This window comes from Alligator mississippiensis, chromosome 1, assembly GCF_030867095.1.
Source record: "Alligator mississippiensis isolate rAllMis1 chromosome 1, rAllMis1, whole genome shotgun sequence".
Lineage (NCBI taxonomy): Eukaryota > Metazoa > Chordata > Crocodylia > Alligatoridae > Alligator > Alligator mississippiensis.
The window spans coordinates 422,796,784-422,815,736 of record NC_081824.1 but is presented as its reverse complement, the minus strand read 5'-3'; positions in this window follow the sequence as shown (position 1 = coordinate 422,815,736).

The window sequence follows — 18,953 nt, the reverse complement described above, 5'->3', positions numbered from 1 at the left end:
GAACACCCCTTATAAACTTATAGGTGGCCATCAGGTCGCCCCTGAGCCTGCGCTTTTCCAGGCTGAAGAGTCCCATAGCTCTCAGCCTCTCATAAGGTCTGTTTTCCTGACCTCTCATCATGCAGGTGGCTCTCCTCTGGACTCTCTCAAGCTTCTCCACATCCTTTTTGAATTGTGGGGCTCAAAACTGGACGCAGTACTCCAGCTGCGGCCTCACCAAGGCCGAGTACAATGGGAGAATGACGTCCTGGGATTTGCTTGAGAAACATCTATGAATGCAAGCCAGCATTTTGCTCGCTTTACTGGCTGCAGCATCACATTGAAGGCTCATGTTCATCTTGTAGTCAATCATGACCCCCAAGTCGCTCTCATCCATAGTGCTAGTCAGCATAGCACTGCCAAGCCTATAGACATGCTGCAGGTTTTTCCTCCCAAGGTGGAGAACCTTGCATTTTTCATTGTTAAACACCATCAGGTTCTTGTCCGTCCATTTGCTGAGCCTGTCAAGGTCAGCCTGGATTACTCCCCTGTCCTCAGGTGTGGATGCTTTACCCCAAAGTTTGGTATCATCAGCGAACTTGGCCAGTCCCCTTCTGACTCCAATGTCCACATCATTAATGAAGATGTTGAACAAAATAGGTCCAAGGACAGAGCCTTGGGGGACCCCACTGGTCACAGGGCACCATGATGAAGGTGTTCACCAGGACCTGGGGAAACATTTGTTCACCAGAGCGCCCCAACGTCGAACGGTTATAAACTCCTGCAAAACCATTTCAGGCTGGAGAAAAGGCTAAGGGAGCTAAGCTCAGTTAGTCTGGAGAAGAGAAGGCAGAGGGGGATATAATAGCAGCACTCAACTATCTGAAGTGAGTTCCAAAGAGGATGGAGCTAAGCTGTTCTCAGTGGCGGCTGATAAAAGAACAAGGAGCAATGGTCTCAAGTAGCAGTAAGGGAAGTTTAGGTTAGATCTTAGGAAAAACTTTCTCATGAGGAGGATACAAGGTGCAGGTTACTTCTAGAGGTTGTGGAATCCCTATCCTTGGAAATTTTTAATACCTGGCTAGACAAAGCTTTGGTTGGGATGATCTGGTTGGGGATGGTCCTGCTTTGAGCAGGGGGTTGGACTAGACGACCTCCTGAGGTCCCATCCAACCCTAATTTTCTATGATTCTAATCATAAAGATTCAGCCTCTAACTTCATATTCAATGAAAAAGCTATCCATCTACCCACATTTTAATTAGCAGGAATGCCATTTTGACTTTAGAATCCTCATCTCCTACTCTGTGGTTGTGTAAATTCATATAGCACTGGTGCTTCACTTTTCCCCTGAGCTATGGCAGAGACAACAGAGCATACTTACCTTAGGAACATCCCTTGTCCAAAACAGGGAACATCAAGCAAACATTTCCTTTGGTGGTGGGAAAGATATAGCAGTGATAAGACCTGTAATACTAGTTTTTGTTCTAGGGGAAAGAAGAAGAGGGGAAGAGAAATGAGGAGATGTTGGGTAGACAGAAGGGGAGAATAGGCTTCTTCCTCATGTTTGTTCTTTCCCCAGTAGCGCAGGACACTAGTGTCAGGTCTGTTCCCAATTCTTCATCGTTTCAGACTGAAAACTACCTAAGGCACAAGACTGTCATGATCAGTCTATTTGACATTTTGAGTCCCTACTGACATGTACCACATGCATCACTGATTTTGATTTTGCCAGCAATTTATTTACTGTTCTTACCCCCTTCTTATTTGAACAGGACCTCACTGTTTTATTTGCCATCTGTGAGCTCCATATGGTCACAGTTAATGAAACCAAGAAGTAGTCTAAAAAGGTGACACCACTAAATAACCTTAGTTTCACTGAACACACAGACTACTTCTCATAGACCATCCTCCTTGTCAGTACATGTCAAGATAGGCTGCCTTGTAATAGCTGACAGCCCTGAGCTATGTTATTGCTGGAAACATTTTGGCTGCCAAATTTCAACTCAGCCTATTTTAAAAAATACTTTCCAGTTTTAAATCCTCCTAGATCCTTTTTGCTCAGAAGTGGAGCATTCAGGGCACCAGCCTGAAAATCCAAATACTTAGTGCTCCATAAACACAAAATTCCCCACTGCTCAGTTTGCTTGCTTTTTTTCCCCTCATCTGTTTGGACCCCTTTATGAATAAGACACTGAACATATCTCTGATTCTAAGGAGTCATTTATGATTTTTTTTTCATCTAAGAATAAGAAGTGTTGAATAGAGTGTGAATTCCCATGGTGTGTTTCCCAGCACCAAACACATCGATAGGTTCTGAACAGTGAGTGGGATGAGTAAGAATGAAATTGCAATCTTCTCAAGTGCATTTCCCTCACACTTGTCTTTGTCACTATTATCCCTGGCATTTGGAAGAGAACAAAAACATTCTTGGGCCTATAACTGTAGAAAGGAGGCCTTTAAGGACTGTGTCTTTTGCCTTTCTTAACAGAAGTCTTAGACAGATGCCAGAAGAACATCCGTCAAGGTGTCCCTGGGGAGCCTTCCTAGGAAGTTTGCTTTTCTAGAAAGTTCTTGAGAGAAGAAGGTACACTGGTGTAATTTTAAATTTCCAGATCCAAATCAAGCCCTCACTTACATCAGTAAACCCTCACCATCAGCTCTCTAGCAGCTAATTGCAGGACAGTTGAAACCCACGGAGTGCCAAGTTCTATTACTGTAAGGAAGGCAGAACTGGGTGCCAGTGTTACATTATGGTCATGCTGCTATCAAACATGTGAACTGCAGTTTGAACAACTTGTTAAAATGCTGAGCGCTGAGGATAAGGAATGGTTTTAAAATAATTTGAAATGAAAATAATGAAATAATGCATTGCCTTTTTAGTACAAGCTAAAAGACTTAGTAATTAGAATGAGGGGTAAATATGCAATATTTAATTATGGCCCCAGTGTTCTTTATAATGAAGTTTGAGTAATTAGTAGGCTGGTGACTGAGTACTTATTACTTAGTATGAGATTTGTGTTCGAATACACAAAACATCAATCACTGTTTTCCCAGAGAAACTGTCATAGTAAAGTGCTTCTGTCACTGTTTCCCTATGACTGTGTTCACACATTTGTAATTTTCCTGATTTTGGATTAAACTTTTCACTATCTCTGTAGATTGTTTATATCAGTAAGGCCAAACTCTGCAGCTACCTACAGACTATGATATGAATGAAAAAGGGTGTCTTTTTTTTTCCCTTATGATAAAACTGTTTCAAAAAGAAAGACATGCTGCAAATATAGCATTCTTATTGACACTTTCTGATTTTAATATTGGGCCTGTCAGTGTAGAATTTAGGTGTCAAAGGTCTCATTTTCTTCTACCCTGGCCTTTTCTAGAGTAAGTGGGCAGCTTTAGTATACATTTCTTAATTTGTTTCTAGTCTTGTTTTTTTATGCTCCTGGCAATGGTCATGGAAGGAAAGGCAATCTTTAAGTGAATTTGGTCTTTGCCAACTGAGAGTCTTGAATATCAAGAAGAAAACTTTGAACTTGCTCCAGGGTTTAATGGCAGCCAAGGAGCTTGATGTTGATTTCCTGTTGTTCCTGGAGTTCCTGTTGATCTGTGGTTAGTAGCAAGAAAGTTAGAGCACTTTAAATGACATGGTGGGCTGCATCCACATGAGTGTGGATGTTTGGTTCCCTGGGAACAAGAAGCAACCGCACACTTTGCATCACCACTAGTTGTCCTCAGGGAACACCTGTGCTACACGCCCCCTGGCACGCAGCAAGTTACCCCAGGTGGGGTAGGGAAGGCTGGGCAGCAGCCTTACCTGGGTCTTGGGGGCCTCCTGAAGCTGCAGCAATGGTGATCCTGCCATTCAGAGCCTGGCTGGCAGCCATCTGGTTTTGAGTAGCACGTGCTGCCCCCTTGTGCGCCACTCCACTTTTTTTTTTTTTTTCTTTGCATGGTTTTTTTTGACCTCTGGATATCCTGCTTGCCATGCCAGGCAGTGTTTGCCACCATCGCCTCTGTGATGCCTAGCACACGAGCTCCAGGTGGGCAGCAGCAGTGAACACTGCCCAGCGCGGAAAGTGGGGGGGCCACAGCTGCTACTGCTACACACAGCCCCAACAGGCGAGCCCAGAACCAGTGCAGGGCCCAGGCTGGCAGAGGGGTGGGTTACTAGCTGGTGCTGAGTGCGGGGGGGAAAAGCGGCCCCTCACCTGCCCAGTGGCCAGCACCCCATGCTGTAGCCACTTGCAGCCCACATGGGCTGCCTGTGCCTGCTCTGGACTGCCCCATGTGGCCTGCAAGAGGCTGCAGCAGGGAGCGTCAGCCATGAGGCAGGCGAGGGCCACTTTTCCCCATGCTCCACACCAGCTTCTTCCCTGCCAGTGAGCAGGGGGTTGGGGCTGTGCACTGCCCCCCGCCTGCACCGCGGGGCTGGGGGACACTGGGAGTGAGCAGGTGCGGCAGCCAGTGGGAGCACGGGGCCCACACTGGTGTCCCGGGGCCAGTGCCCGTGGGGCCCAGAGCAGGGTGGCAGGAGTTCGGGGTCCCAGCCAGCAGGGGCTTTATGGAGCCGGGCCAGCTCTCTCCTCCCTGCTGGTGCAGCCCAGCCCGACTCCACAGACCTCTGCCAGCCTATGCCCTGCTTTGGGCCCCACTAGTGCTGACCCTGGGACATTGGTCCCAAGACATTGGGACATTGGTTCCAAGACGGTGACCAGGAGGCGGGGCACCTGTCAGGGGGTGGGGCACCTGTTAAGGGGTGGGGCTACCCATGCAGCCCTCGACAGCCTGCCAAAACTGGGTAAGCGGCCCTCCACCCAAAATAATTGCTCACTCCTGATTTAAGACAACAAAACAACAACTATGTGGTGGTTTATAAAATTAAAAGGGAAATATTCTTATGTCAATGGATAGATATAGCAAATCCTGTTAATGCAAACTAAATGAAGAGCATGCTGGTTACCATCTATATGGGAAAGATTATTATAGCAAATCTATAGATTATGCCAACAGCAGCCACCAGTAAATCTGCTCTTGGCAAGTGCACAAAGCTAATTGTTCTAACATCACATACTAAACAAAATTCATGGCATCAAGTGCTTTACTTAGAAATACAAATAAAACTAAAATATAGAAAATGAATTATTCTTTATCTGTTCCTTCCCTTCAGTATTTCCTGAAGAAGCAGGGAAAGTGTGATTTCCATAAAAATAAATGCAGGTTTGAATGAGATGATATGCCTCAGCCTAACTCTGCAGCATTATATATAATCTTTTTTTTCATTTTAATGTTAGTGTTGTTCTCCAGTAGTCAGGGAACAACATGGGAGATCCCTGGTGACTGATTTATAAGTCAAGATTTCTGTATATGACTGGAGCACAGTGATGCATATTGCCATCTCCTCTGTGTTCTAAAGTTAGAGTTTAAATACGGAATGGGGACAGTTTTTTAAATGAGTCATTTATTTGTGTTAAATGAATATCCATAATTGCAGTGTGAGGGGCCCATTCCTGCAAACACAGTTTATTCCTAAATTCACTTCTGAGCTTTTTCCATTGATTTCAAGTTGATCCTACAAAGTGCTGAGTGGCCTTCCAAAGGACAGTTCCCACTGACTTCGAAGCATGAGGGGCAGAGAGAAACTAATGAGATAAAGTAGAAATAGGATATTGGTAAGACCATTGAGGATGAGAGAGGAGTTGAAAGGAAAGGGGAAGAATTAAAAAGAGGAGGAAAGAAAACAAAGTAGAGGGGCAACTACACGTGTAGATGCAACATAGTTCTAAATCACAAGAAGTGATCCAGATTAATCCAGTTCAAAAACCCTTTATGCACCTAAAAGGCTTGCTTTCCCTATAAATCTTGTTCTTTTGCCTACCCAGTGGTCCAGATACAACAGGGAAGTGCCCTGGCCCAGAAATTAGGGCATTCTGGAGATATAGGAGATGCTGCTTTGAAATCCTTCAGGCTGAAGAGGGTCTGAAACCTAGGGCTCCCCATTTCTTGAGCAAATGCTCTAACCAACAGGCTATTATGCAAAAGATGAGCACCACCACCCTCAGTCTATTAGGTTCCTATTCTAAAGCTGCCTTGGATCCTGAGTCAATGGAAATGCTTCAAGGGCAACCCTGAGTCAGCTGCCTAGCCTACAGAGAGGGGAGGGAAGTTCATGCAACCCCATACTTATTAATCTCACTGCTCAGTGCCAAGTGCTCTGGATTATCCTTCTAAATTGTCTAACTCTCTCCTTTTACCCTACTGGGATCTTGATGGCTTAATCCTATTTTTTTAGAATGCCATCTTCAGATAAGGCTTATATTTTCTAGGTGTTGCAATGCCTAAATGGAGAGTGAAGGAGACTCCGATCTGGATCTGGATCTGGATCTGGCCTTTACATACTAAGTGAAATGCAAGGAAAAACTGGCTGAAGGGAAAAGGGTTAGTCAGGAAGAGCAAAATGCTTTTCTAAAGCTAAACAAATTACCACATGCAATATCAGAATAAACTGATTACTGCCAGGTGGTTTACATGTAGAAGGTCTGAAAGGATCTTTTTATCCTGAAACACTAACAGCTTCTGTTTCTAGCTCCATTCATTTTTAATCAAATGAACCAAAGTGTTTTAAAGTACCTGATTACTCATATACAGGCAAATGAATTAGCTGTTATATGTTAAGTGCACCTTGCATAAAACTACAAGAATTTTCATTATTGCTACTTCTCCTGCAGTAGGGATGTCTCATAATGTCAGTCACTTCCAAACTCAGGCCAGATCCAAAAAGAAACCTGGCCCCTTTAAACAGGAAGGAGGAAATTTCAGGTGCCTAACTCCAAAACTGAGATTTAAAATTACCTTTCACAGTGGTCTTCTAACCCTAGAGGTGCCGGCTCCCTAGTGTTGAGGAGGAAAGTCAGGCCTGGAGTCATGCAGTTCTATATTAAGTAAGCCAAGCTGTGAACTTTACCATGCGCAGTGGAGTAACGTATAGGGTGCAGAGCACTTATAGAAGCTCTTGAGATTGACAGCTCGGTGTGTGGCTGGGTGTGATTGGGATGGTCTGAGGAGAGAGAAATGGCAGGTGTGGCTGAAAGGTCTGAGGTGACTAGACTGTCAGAGGAGAGTAAGGAGTGGTTGGAGGTGCTTAAGGTGTGTTTGGGGAGTGGTGGACAGGTGTCTCAAAGTGTGACTGAGGGTGATTCAGAGAGTGTGAGGGTTAGTGAGGGAGGAGAAGAAGCAGAGTTGTCAGTGTGCCGTGGAGGCATCTCACTCTGGACTCTGGTGTTCTGTAGGGCTCCAGTCCATCGATTTCTTTCTCCATTGTGATCCTCACAGAGGTAGAAAGGGTTGGCTCCCTGCCCTTCTTTCCTTACTGGGTGTGATTTGCACATAAAATAGCAGCCCTCTGCTTCTTGTAGTAAGTATTACCCCATCCCACCTTCTTAATTTTTCTATCTTTTGTTGGTTCTGGTGGTGGGGCACCCCTTTCCTTAAAGGAGTGGAGGTAAGCCACTAGCTGCAGCAGCACAGACCAGAGTTAGTGACCAGCGGCTGGAGTATAATAAACTTTTCCTCTGCATTTAATAACACTTCCCTGCCCACTCCCTTGGCCTGTGTCTGAATTATACTGTAGCGATAAGAATTGTTAGATTAGATAGTAGTCATTAATTAATTAGATAAGGATAGAATTTAGTTGTAGTTAATATTAATCCCTATAGTAGTGTTGTTTGAACTGTTATACTTACCTGTATTGTCTGTTATTTGTCTGATTTCTATAATAAACCATTGATTCGTATCAGTTTTTAACCTGTGTGTGTGTGCTACTTAATTACAGCCCAGTAATTGCCAGATTAACTAGGCAGTGACTAGACATGCCTTGATTAAACTGTTAACTGATCCAGGGTCAAAAACCACCCCTCGTTGACCTGGACTCACTAAGAGCTGCTGATTGGGTGCTTAATTAGTCCTAATTAAGTCCAGAGTCAACACTAGGTGCCTGCAGTTCTGCTTCTGGCCATGCCCAACACTGCTAATCATCTGTGGCTAGATCCAAATTGTTCCACACACCTGTTGCCACTCCTGAATAATAGATCCCTTGCTCCAGAGAAACAATCCAAATCCAGAGGTTTAGGTATTTGCATTTCCTATGCAGCCAATAGAAACAAGTGATTGTCTCCAAAGAACAACCTAGGGCATGAAGGTACTAAGGAGAGAGGGGGCCTATTGCAAGGCAGTAAGTGACAAGCACAAGGGTGTGTCAAATCTCCTACTCCTCCTCGCCATTTAGATTCCCAACTCAGGTTTGCATAATTGGCACCTCTGTCATATTAGGGCTCTGAGAAGTGCTGTACCTACAGCAACTTTCATCCCTAGACACAGCTAGTGGTAGTAGTGCTAATACTCATCTTCTGCACAATTACCTAGAGTTAAAGCACTTGCCCCAGGAAGTAGAAGACTTGGGGTCAAGGTCTCCCTCAGTTTTGAAGATTCAAACATCTCTCACTTCTCAGCAGGGTGTCCTAACCATTGTCCAGAACAGTCCATGTGAAGATTCCCTCTATCCCTCCTCTTGGAGCTGGCTCATTGGAAACAGACTACAACAGGAAAGAAGGCTTCATGAGAAATGGAGAGGAAATATGAGATCCTGATTTTGTAGCCGAGTGATGAGGACACTCAACTTGGCAGGGAAAAGGGGGATGGCCTGGCCTTTTAGTTCCTGCCTTCTGTTTTTTTTAAATCAATGAACCTCTAACTTAAAACTGTCCTGGGAGCCGGGATTGATCCTTTACCTCCTGCTTTTCCAGATGTCTATGGGCTGGATTAACGCTTCACAATCTATCCTGCAAAATGGTAAGCACATGGCAGTATCGTTCCAGAAGCAGAGCAAGGAATGACTTTGAGAGTCAGATTAGTGAACAACCCAAGGCTCCTATTCCCCTTTTTAGGAATACAGTCAAAGAGCCAAGGTAAGCTTATATATCTTTGGACATGCTCCACTATCCTTCTGAAACCAGATTTAACAAACTCAGGAGACTGGTAGGCAGGGTGGAAAGTCTGAGGGGAAGTCCAGGAGAGCTGACTGTGCTTTAAGGGCACAGGACCAAGCTATCCCAATGTGACAGAAGAATGGAAAGTGCAACTGGACACCAGCCTGGCTAGACAATGATGTCTTCAAGGACTTGAAACTCAAAAAGGAATTCTATGAAGAGTGGAAACTTGGTCATGGTACTACTGAAGTGTATAAGAGTATTGCACAGGCATACAGGGAGAAAACTAGAAAAGCCAAGACACAATTTGAGATGCATCTGGAAGGAGACATAAAATGCATAAAAAGGGTTTCAATGAGTATGTCAAAAGTAAAAGACCAGAGAAACCATAAGTTCCCTATGAAATGCAGAAGGCAAGCTAGTTCAGATGTCAGATGATGCAGAGAAGTCTGAAGTATTTAATGTCTTTTTTACTTCTGACTTTGCAAATAGGGGAAGCAGTTAGCAGCAGAGATAGGGAAGGAGACAAATAGCTAAAGTAATGGCAGAACAGGTTAGGGATTACTTAGAGACACTAGATGCTTTCAAGTTGCAGAGCTACATGGGATGCATGCTAGGCTACTGAATGAATTGACTGAGGTATTTCTAGAGCCATTGGCTATGCTCCTTGAAAAGTCATGGCGGTTAGATGAGGTCCCAGATAACTGGTAAAGGGCAAATATAAATACACATCTTTAAGATGTGAAGGCTAGATGAACACCTTGCTGGGTTTTTTTGACCCCAGTACTCTTTCCTGCCATGGCAGGGGGTCAGACTTGATGATCTGCTCAGGTCCCTTCCGACCCTACCTACTATGAAACTATGAAACTAAGAAAGGGAAGAAATAGGATTTAGGAAACTACAGACCAGTCAGCCTGACCTCTATACCTGGACAGATCATAGAGCAAGTCGTCAAGGAATCCACTGTGAAGCACCTAGAGAATAAGGCAATCAGAAATATCTAGCATGGATTCAACAAAAGCAAGTTATGCCTGACCGACCTGATTTCCTTCTATGATAAGGTGACAGGCTCTGTGGATGAGGGGAGAGAAGTGAATGTGATATACCTTGACTTTACCAAGTTTTTTGACACTGCCTCCAATAATGTTCTCATCACTAGGCAACCGTCAATCCTTTGGGTTATGGTGTACGTGTAAGAGGTCTAGTCAGATGCCTGATGAATCCGTTTGTGACTTGCAAGCCCAATTCAGAAGTGACACAGCTTGTTACAAGTTTACATGAATGATGCATGCCCCCAGCAACTGGGGGGTCATGGTGGCAATAGCGGCAGCAGGAGCACGGCAGCAGCAGTGGGAGCATGGTGGCGGTAAGCGGGGCGCTCCCACAGACACTGCTGGCACTGTTGGCAGGGGTGTGGGGGGGGGGGGGGTGTGGATGGCAAGCGCCGACCAGGGGTTGGTGACCACCCGCAGACACTGCCAGCAGCATCAGTGGTGGCCAGCGGCGATCGCTGACCACCCACAGATGCCGCCAGCGGTGTCAGCGTTGCCTTTTTGTAGGGGGGTGCACTGCCATGCCCAGAGGGTGCTCGTGCACCCGCATGCACCCCCAACGCATCGCTAATGCAAGTTTCATAGATCCATATGTTGTTTACATTGGAATCCAAATTTACAGCATGCTGTTTTCTCCTTTCTCACTTTGATTCCATCCTCTGGATCAAAGCCACTTCATGTTGAGCTGCACCCAGTGCCAGATGTTCCCTCCAGATTGGACTGTATTCTGCATGCTTGTCCCAGTTTTCTACACTGATATTGAATGATTTCATATCATTTTGCACACAGCATGGTACCACATAAGAGGACAACCCCACTTTCTACAGCTGTCTTGAATCTCTCTATACAAAATATTCTTAGGGATTCAGTCTTTTCCCATTCTCCTCACATTGCAGTCCATTGCAACCTTTTCTTCATAGTGGTTTCTAAGTGTGTGAATCCTGCGTGCAGCAGTACCTCAATGTTTGGTATTCTGTCTTCCCACTTTATTTTTAGGGTCTCATGAAGACATTTCTTGTGGAGGCTGTTCAGTCTCTTGATATGCCTAGCATATGTAGTCCATGTTTCTGAACCATAAGGCAGGTATGACAGCACACAAGTCTCGCATATTCATATCTTTACCTTGGCTGATAGTTTGCTGTTATTCCATGTACGTTTCTGTGATAACTCAAAATTCTTAGCTGCTTTTCTGATTTTGTTAGTTCAGTCTGAAGGTCAAGATTCCTGCTAATCGTAGAACTCAAGTAGCAAAAACCGTCAACGACACCAAGAGATTTATCCTCCAGAGTGATGTCGGATATAGGTTCTTTCACCCCTTTGTACATAATCGCAGTCTTCTTTAAACTAATTGTCATTTGTCAGAGGGGCATGATGTATGGACGCAGTCCTCGACATACTGAAGTCTTGTAGGCACTTGTCATGAATCAAAGCCTCTCTGCCCTGAATAATTAACCAATGATCACACCCTAGTTCTCACTTGCCACATCTTGATGTAATTTATAACTCGGGAGGTGTTATTCTGCTGAAGATTAATCACTAGAGCATCTGGCTTACTCCTACTGGGGCTTGAACCTTCCCTTACACCCCAGCCAAACACCAACCAGTTGTTACCACACAATCGATAGTTGTCAAATTGATTTGTCCTTCCTCAAAATTAGCTTCTGTGCCTGAGTTTTCCACAGGTTTTCTCCAGCGTGCCAGGCCTATCACTAGGCCTATCACTTTTGTAAGGATGCCATCTGCCCCACTGAAGATAAGGAGAAGAGGCACCTCGAGTGACTAGCATCAGGTTAGTATTTATCATTCAAGGATTCACAGTCTTAACTGCTTCCCGGCAGTTTACTTCTTTGTATATTTCCTTATTTCCCCAGCCTTTTGATTGAGTCTCCTGATTTACCCACCACAGTCTGTGGGATTCCAGTCAAACAACAACAACAACAACATTTTGAGTCAATCAACACAGCCTATGTTGTTACTTTTAGTCAGTTATTTAATCAAGGTCTGCTCCTTTCTTCTTCAAGAGCATAGACCACCCTTTGCCCACTATCCTTAATCTTTTCTGTCCCCAACTAAATTAATCTAAAAACGAAGAAAACAAATTTTAAAAAAAATTCCTGTATGTCCAATGTCCTTCAGCTGATGCTTCCTTGCTTTTGGGTCTTGGGATTTCAAGGTGCCATGGTCTGCAGAATGCTTCTGCAGCATCAGAGCTCCTCTGAACTTTAGGACCAGTATTTGGTCTTTGCCCCATTCCCAGGGTTGAAGTTGCTGAGGTTCTAGAGAGGCTCCCACACACCGCTGCTCTCTTTTCTCTGACAAGCCTCCTGCTGGGGTGGATTCCTTCCCAGAAATAGGGAAGGAGCAGCATGGGGCACCCATGTGAAGAACCCAGTGAGGGGCTAGAAAAGTATGGTTCCAGCTGCATCAGTGTTACTCATATCAGAGTCACTTCCACATCTAATGGTAAGATTTCCCTGAATTCTCTTTCCTTCTCTAAAGAGGCACAGGAAGCCTCTTCACACCATCCTGAATCTCTTGTATGATTCAGAAAATCTGCCCAAGAGACTTTGTAGTCTCATTGTGGGAAGATTCACTGTGGGCAACCAAGGCTGCATCACTCGCAAACAGGAAATCTCTCAAAGCTAGTTATTTCACCTTGTTTTTTGCTCTAAACCTTGTGATGTTGAACAAGCCTCCATCTAGTCTGATGCAAAGATAAATGCTATCATTCTGTCCTTGAATACATGAAGAAGCAGGGAAAAAAAGTAGATGTTAAAAAGCATGGGGGCTAAGACACACCTATGTTTTACCCCATTGTTGCTATCAGAGGTGTTTTGATTCTTTCTGTGTTTTCATACAGTACAATTACCTTCATACTTTGATGTAAAGAGTGAATTATGTTCAACAGTTTGTGGGGAGAGCCCAGTTTCTTCAGAATAGTAAAAAGGCCTTGTTTGACTTTATCAAAGGATTTTGTCAGATCAATGAAGGCTATGCTCAGTGTTATTCATTTTTCTCTCCATTTCTCTTGCAGTTGCTTGACCAAAAATATCATATCAATGGTGGAGCGTCCCTGGGCAAAATCCACATTGACTTTTAGAATAAATTCTTTCAGCTAGAAATTGCATCCTAGGGAGCATGATGCAAGTGACAATTTTTCTAATGATGTTCAACAGGTCTTAACTCCAAATATAAACCCCTCTGGGTCTCCAGTCCTGGAGCCCTTCTACTTAAGCAGACTTGTTTCCATCCCTCCAGCCCAGCAGGTACCTCACCTGGGCTGGCCTGACTCCAAACTGAAGTCAGTTCCACTGGGAGTTCCTCACCCTGTAGTAACTGGGGTCAGACTGCCCTTTCCATGACCAGAGTCTGGGCTTATATACCCCAAGCCCAGCTCCTTCCTGTCATGTGATCCAGTTCTCTGCTCTCTGATTCAGTCATCAGCAAACCAGTATTTTTCAGCACCTGACACAGTTCAGACAGGCAGCTCACACATGCTCCCTCTTTGTCCTCAGGTTCTCTGCAACCTGCTCCAGCTATATTCCCTTCTTCCTAGTTACAGGGTTGGAGGTTCCCTGTTACATAGACTATAAGATGAATATGAGCCAACAGTGTGCTCTTGTTGCAGAAAAATCCAACAGCAGACTGGATTATATTCACAAGAGTTTCATTTGAAAAATCAAGGGAAATGATTCTTCCACTCTATTCAGCACTGGTAAGGCTACACTGCTGTACAGTGTCCAGTTTTTGGACCCCACACTTCAAGAAGCATGTGGAGAGATTGAAAGTATCTCAGCACAGAGCAATAAAATAGTTAGGGGCATGGGTGGTAAGACTTGTGAGAAAAGGCTGAAAGTACTAGAGCTATTTAGTCTGGAGAAAAGAAGACTGAGGGGAAGATTTGATAATGTCTTCAAATACCTGAAGGATGATTACAGAGTAGATGAAGATTACACTATTATCTGTGGCTGTAGGGGACAGAACTGGAGCAATGGACTCAAGCTTCATCAGAGGAATTTAGGTTGAAGGTTAGGAAGAACATTCGGACCATAAGAATGGCCAAGCATTGGAACAGGCTATCTAGAGTAATTGCGGAACCTTCATCCTTGGAAATTTTCAAGAGCAGATTCAATAGACACTTTGCTGAGATAATTTAACTTGGGATGATCCTACCTTGAGCACAGGGCTGTCCTAGATGACCTTGTGAGGTCTCGTCCAGTCCAGGATATATATTCTTCAGAAATCACTTGTGCTTTCTTACTAATAAGTTGGGAAACTAAATTGTTTTCATAAAAAGCAATTTAAAATGTTAATAAAATAGAAGACATTTAATACCAGCCATACAACTTCAAACATGTCTTTCTGAGTGACTTCATGAAACAATTGTTAGCGCCACCTTGGTCTTTAAAAGATTTGCCTTTCATAAGTGTGGCAGGGCATCTTTGGTGACTACCACTTTAAGGGTGAGAACAAGCCTCATAGCAGCCAGCAGGTGGCCACCAGAAGGAGGCCACCTGATTGGGAAGAGGGCACAACTGCTAGTGATAAGAACAGGCCCTGATCAGTGGAGCCAGGAATTGTTGCAAGCAGCTGGAGGGAGAACATCACCCCGCTGGAGCTGCTGCTCTCACAACACCTGGAGGAAAACAGCAGGAACTATGGGGATGGAAGAGGTTCCTGGCCCTGGGGAATGATGTAAAACTACTCCCTGCTATGGTAGGATGGTCTTGTGGGGCCGCCTGTGGCAGGGTGGTCCCCAGGAAATGCCACACCAGATGCCTCCTTAGTGAAAGGCGAGTATGGGGTGCCATATAGCCTCAGTCCCCACAACCTGGTGGGTATCTCCATAGCAGAGACAGGTTAAGGGTCCAGGCATGTCTACGGACACCTGAGTCCCACGGGGCCTAAGGCCCCCTTGCTCCAGTGAGGGGGTGGAATAGTCAGTAGTGGCCCCAGTGAGGGGGTGGAACATTAGCCCCAGTGGGGGGGTGCAGAGTGGGTAACAGGTCACACAGAGTAGGGTTCCCAGGGGTGGCCTGAAGGGCTGTGCATGAGGCCACAGAGTAGGGTCCTTGTGACCTGAAGGACTGTGCAGAGGCAGGCCCCAACAGTTCAGTGATGGAGGCCCTAGTGAAAGGGCATGATTGGAGGCCCCAGCAAGAGGGCAGAAGACCCAAGCATGTATGAACATGCCTGAGGCAGAGTTTTTACTTTGGATGCCATCTGTGAGGCATGGGACACAATATAGGAAAGGTCAGAGCTATGCATAATGCTCTTGGCATTGCGGCATAAAATGTGATATTTATCATCAAGGCATGGCAGAAGAATGTGGGCAGGCTGATGTGGTGACTAGCCTTGTGACTTCCCCCTGTCATAATAAGCAATTGTGAAATGACTGCAGACCTTCATTTCAAACAAAATTCTTAATATTTAATCAAGATGACTTCCAACAGGACTGTCTACCTTTATGAGGAAATGGGTTTAAGATTAGAATTTCAGCATAGTGGTAGAAACGGTGTCCTTTTTTCCCTTCTTTTTTAGTTGTTTCATGAGAATATTATGGAAATGATACTGCATGTTTCAACACGCCTAATTTTAATGAGCCATCAGGGAGAAATAGAACTTAGGAGAATTAGGAAAACATTATACTTTCTTCACAAAACATCAGAATCAAGAAAACATGGTATTTGCAGGTAGAGTTGCTATGTAGTTAAAAGTCCCTAATCTGGTGCAGTAAGTGAATGGATTATTCTTATTCAACAATAAATATATATATATTGAAAAAAACAGAGGGGTTTTTTTGTCAGGAGAGAAAAATAGAATGCATAGACAAAATTCTACCCTGGTTAACAACCTTATTACATAGATAGAGCAGATGACAGATCATAGATCTTTGAGTTCAAAATATTTTAAACTGACATTTTTACTGCAGATCTGTTATGCACTGTGAACAAATACTATAAATTGGGCAATCCAAAGTTAATTTTGGTCCTCCATTGCTCATATATTTACATATGCAAACATCTGTGTGATGATATATAGCACAAATAACTACATAACAACAAATATTTCTGAGTTTTTTTAAATTTCTTTCCCAGGAATTTTCAGACTGGAGACATGCATTTAGAGTGTTTCTTTCAGTTACTGACAGAAGCATTTATTCCTTTTCAGCTGGAAAGGGCTCAGTGTCTGAAAATAATTAACTGATGCAGTTTTACTAATATGAGACCACTAACCAACAATTATTTGAAGGCATGATGGGATTTAATCCATAACCCAACAATCATGTCTCCTGCCATGCCACACATGGCAGGAATCAGATTAGGAATCAGATCCCAATCATATGATATACCAGTACAGAGGGAGTCCAAGCAAGGTACCCAACAATTAGATGATTGTTGGCTGGCTCCAGGAATTTATGGGGTGGTTGAGCACCCATGCAGTCCCTGAAGCTGGCTGACAATCAGCTGGTGATCAGCAGATTTGGGAGTGCTCCTGATCCTGCCAACAATCAGACCTGCCAGCCCTGGAGTTCAATCACTAGCTGATGATCCACAGATCGGGAACACTCCAAGGCTTGAGCCCCAAAGCACTCCCAATCACCTGATTATCATCTGATCAGAATCACACAGAAGCTGCCTAGTGAGGTCCTGTTCATGTGGATGATCAGCTGATCGTTGGCCAGTGGGGACTCCACTGGCCATACACTCAATTTAAGGCACACTAGAAACCAGCCACAAAGTTATTACACAGTTTATTAAACAATATCACGTGACTTTTTTGACCAGTCATAGGTAACAAAAATGTCTTAAGTGGCAAATACTAGACCAGATTCTAGTTGTATGTACCTTGGTATAAATTACCATATTTTCTTGAATATACATACCCCTTTCCCCTCCAAAATCAGCCACCAGCCTGCAAAATTGGGATGTGCATTGGAAAAGCAGCACACCTAGAGACACTGTGCATGCCATGCAGCTGCCAGGATGGCTGCTGTTTGTGTCTGGCTCAGCAAGATGATGGGATAGAGTTAAACCTCTAAAAACTGTAGCTTTTGGCTGAGCACTATAGCTTGTGCCTGAAGCAAGCTGTTGGTAGCATCTTGATACATTGTGATGTGGAAACAACACTTCATTTACATGAACTTATATAAACAACTACTTATAGGAAAGAACTAGCAGTCTTGCTACTGTCCTTGCAAGGATCTGGGGCCTAACCTTGTGCGGTACACCAGGAAGGTCCTGCTGCCAGCTGCCTCACCTAGACTGTCTCCTGGTTTGCCACACTTCCTGGACACACAGTGTTTCTAGGAGGCCTTCCTCTGTCATGTAGTCATCCATAAACTCTGGAAAAATCTTTTTTCTACAGTCTGTCTGTGGCAGAGCACCATCAGGGTGCCTCTGGAGGAGCCTGCATGGTGTGCAGCAGAGAGATCCCCCAGGTGGTCATTTTAAGGAGGAAGGTATGTAGTAGAGCACCTTTGGTGCCTGCAAGGGTGAAGAGCAGGCAGCAGGGCAACCAGTAGGTGCGGGCCAGTCCTGATGTGGCAGTCACATGGCTGCTGGATGGGCCATGTGATTGGAAGAGAGGACTAAGCAGTCTCCATTTTAGTGGGACAGCTGCTGCCCTCCATATTCCAGAGGGGTCTCCCGCTAGTCCCTGCCATGGAGCCATCACCCCAAGCTGGGCTGACCTAGTGCCCCAGCAAAGTTGCATGAGGCCTAGTTCCACTGAGCTCACCTGAACCCCCTGGCTTAACCCCCTCCTGATCTAATCAGGGCCTGCCTAGCCGCTGCATAGGCCTGCAAGCTGTAAGCTCCCTTTCTAGGCTGGGCCTGGCTCTCTCTAGGCCCAAATCTTCTTCCTGGGGCTTGGGAACCCACTGGGCCCCCAAGAACCTTCCACCATCCCCATAGTTCCTCCCTTACCACCAAGCCAGATGTTGCTCCAATTGCCAGCAACAGACTGGCTCAGCCCTGATGCCTGAGCTAAAATGGAAACTGCTCTGTCTTCTCCTCCTATCATATAGCCCATCTAGCAGCCATGTGACCGCCACATCAGGGCTGGGCCACACCTGCTGGTTGCCCTGCTCTCGCCCTTACCCAGGCACCAAAGGTGCTCTGCCACACTGCCTTCCAGAAACAAGGTGTATATTTTATTTGGCAGGGGGAAGGTATTATATTTTTAAAAATACAATAGGTTTAAAACCTGTATAAGAAAGAGATGAATCAGGAATATTTGAAGAAAACTGTTCACAATAAATAATAATATAACACATATGACAACAACTAGACTTGACTGGACAATGACAATTCCATTGCATAGCAATTCTTATATTTCAGAATTTGAGTTTTTTTCTGCATAGTAACCAAACCAAAATTTTAGAATGTTTTTGCAAAAAAATGTTATATCACAAATGTCTGGTTTTAAATTGAACCTGACATCTTTCTTTAGGGACTCTATGTACAGCCTGGTAGTTAAAGGCAATGTCTAGTATGTGAAAAACCCAGGTTTAAGTCCCTCCTCTAGCTGATTCACAGCAGTTTTCCATGCAATTTTAGCATGAGCTAGAAAGCCCAGGGACTGAACCAGTCTCCTCCCCATCCCAAGGTTATGGAGAAGAAGAATCTTACTTTCTGAAAGAGTTCTTATTAAAATCAGCATATTTCCACAGAACAGGTCAGCTTTAATGGGACTGTTTCCCCAGAATATTCTAATCAGCTCTTACATTAAAATTCTCCCTACATCTCTTAAGGAGTCATTTTGAAGAAATTATGATCAACTTCCCAATATTTTTGGAGCAGAAAAAGGGACTAATTTAATCCACTACATGGATTAATGTGAATTATTCATTCAATTTTATTGATAGCGAATAAATATTCTTTAACTCAAGTGGCTAAACTGTTGTTAGGGATCTTGGACTGCATACTTCAAATATCT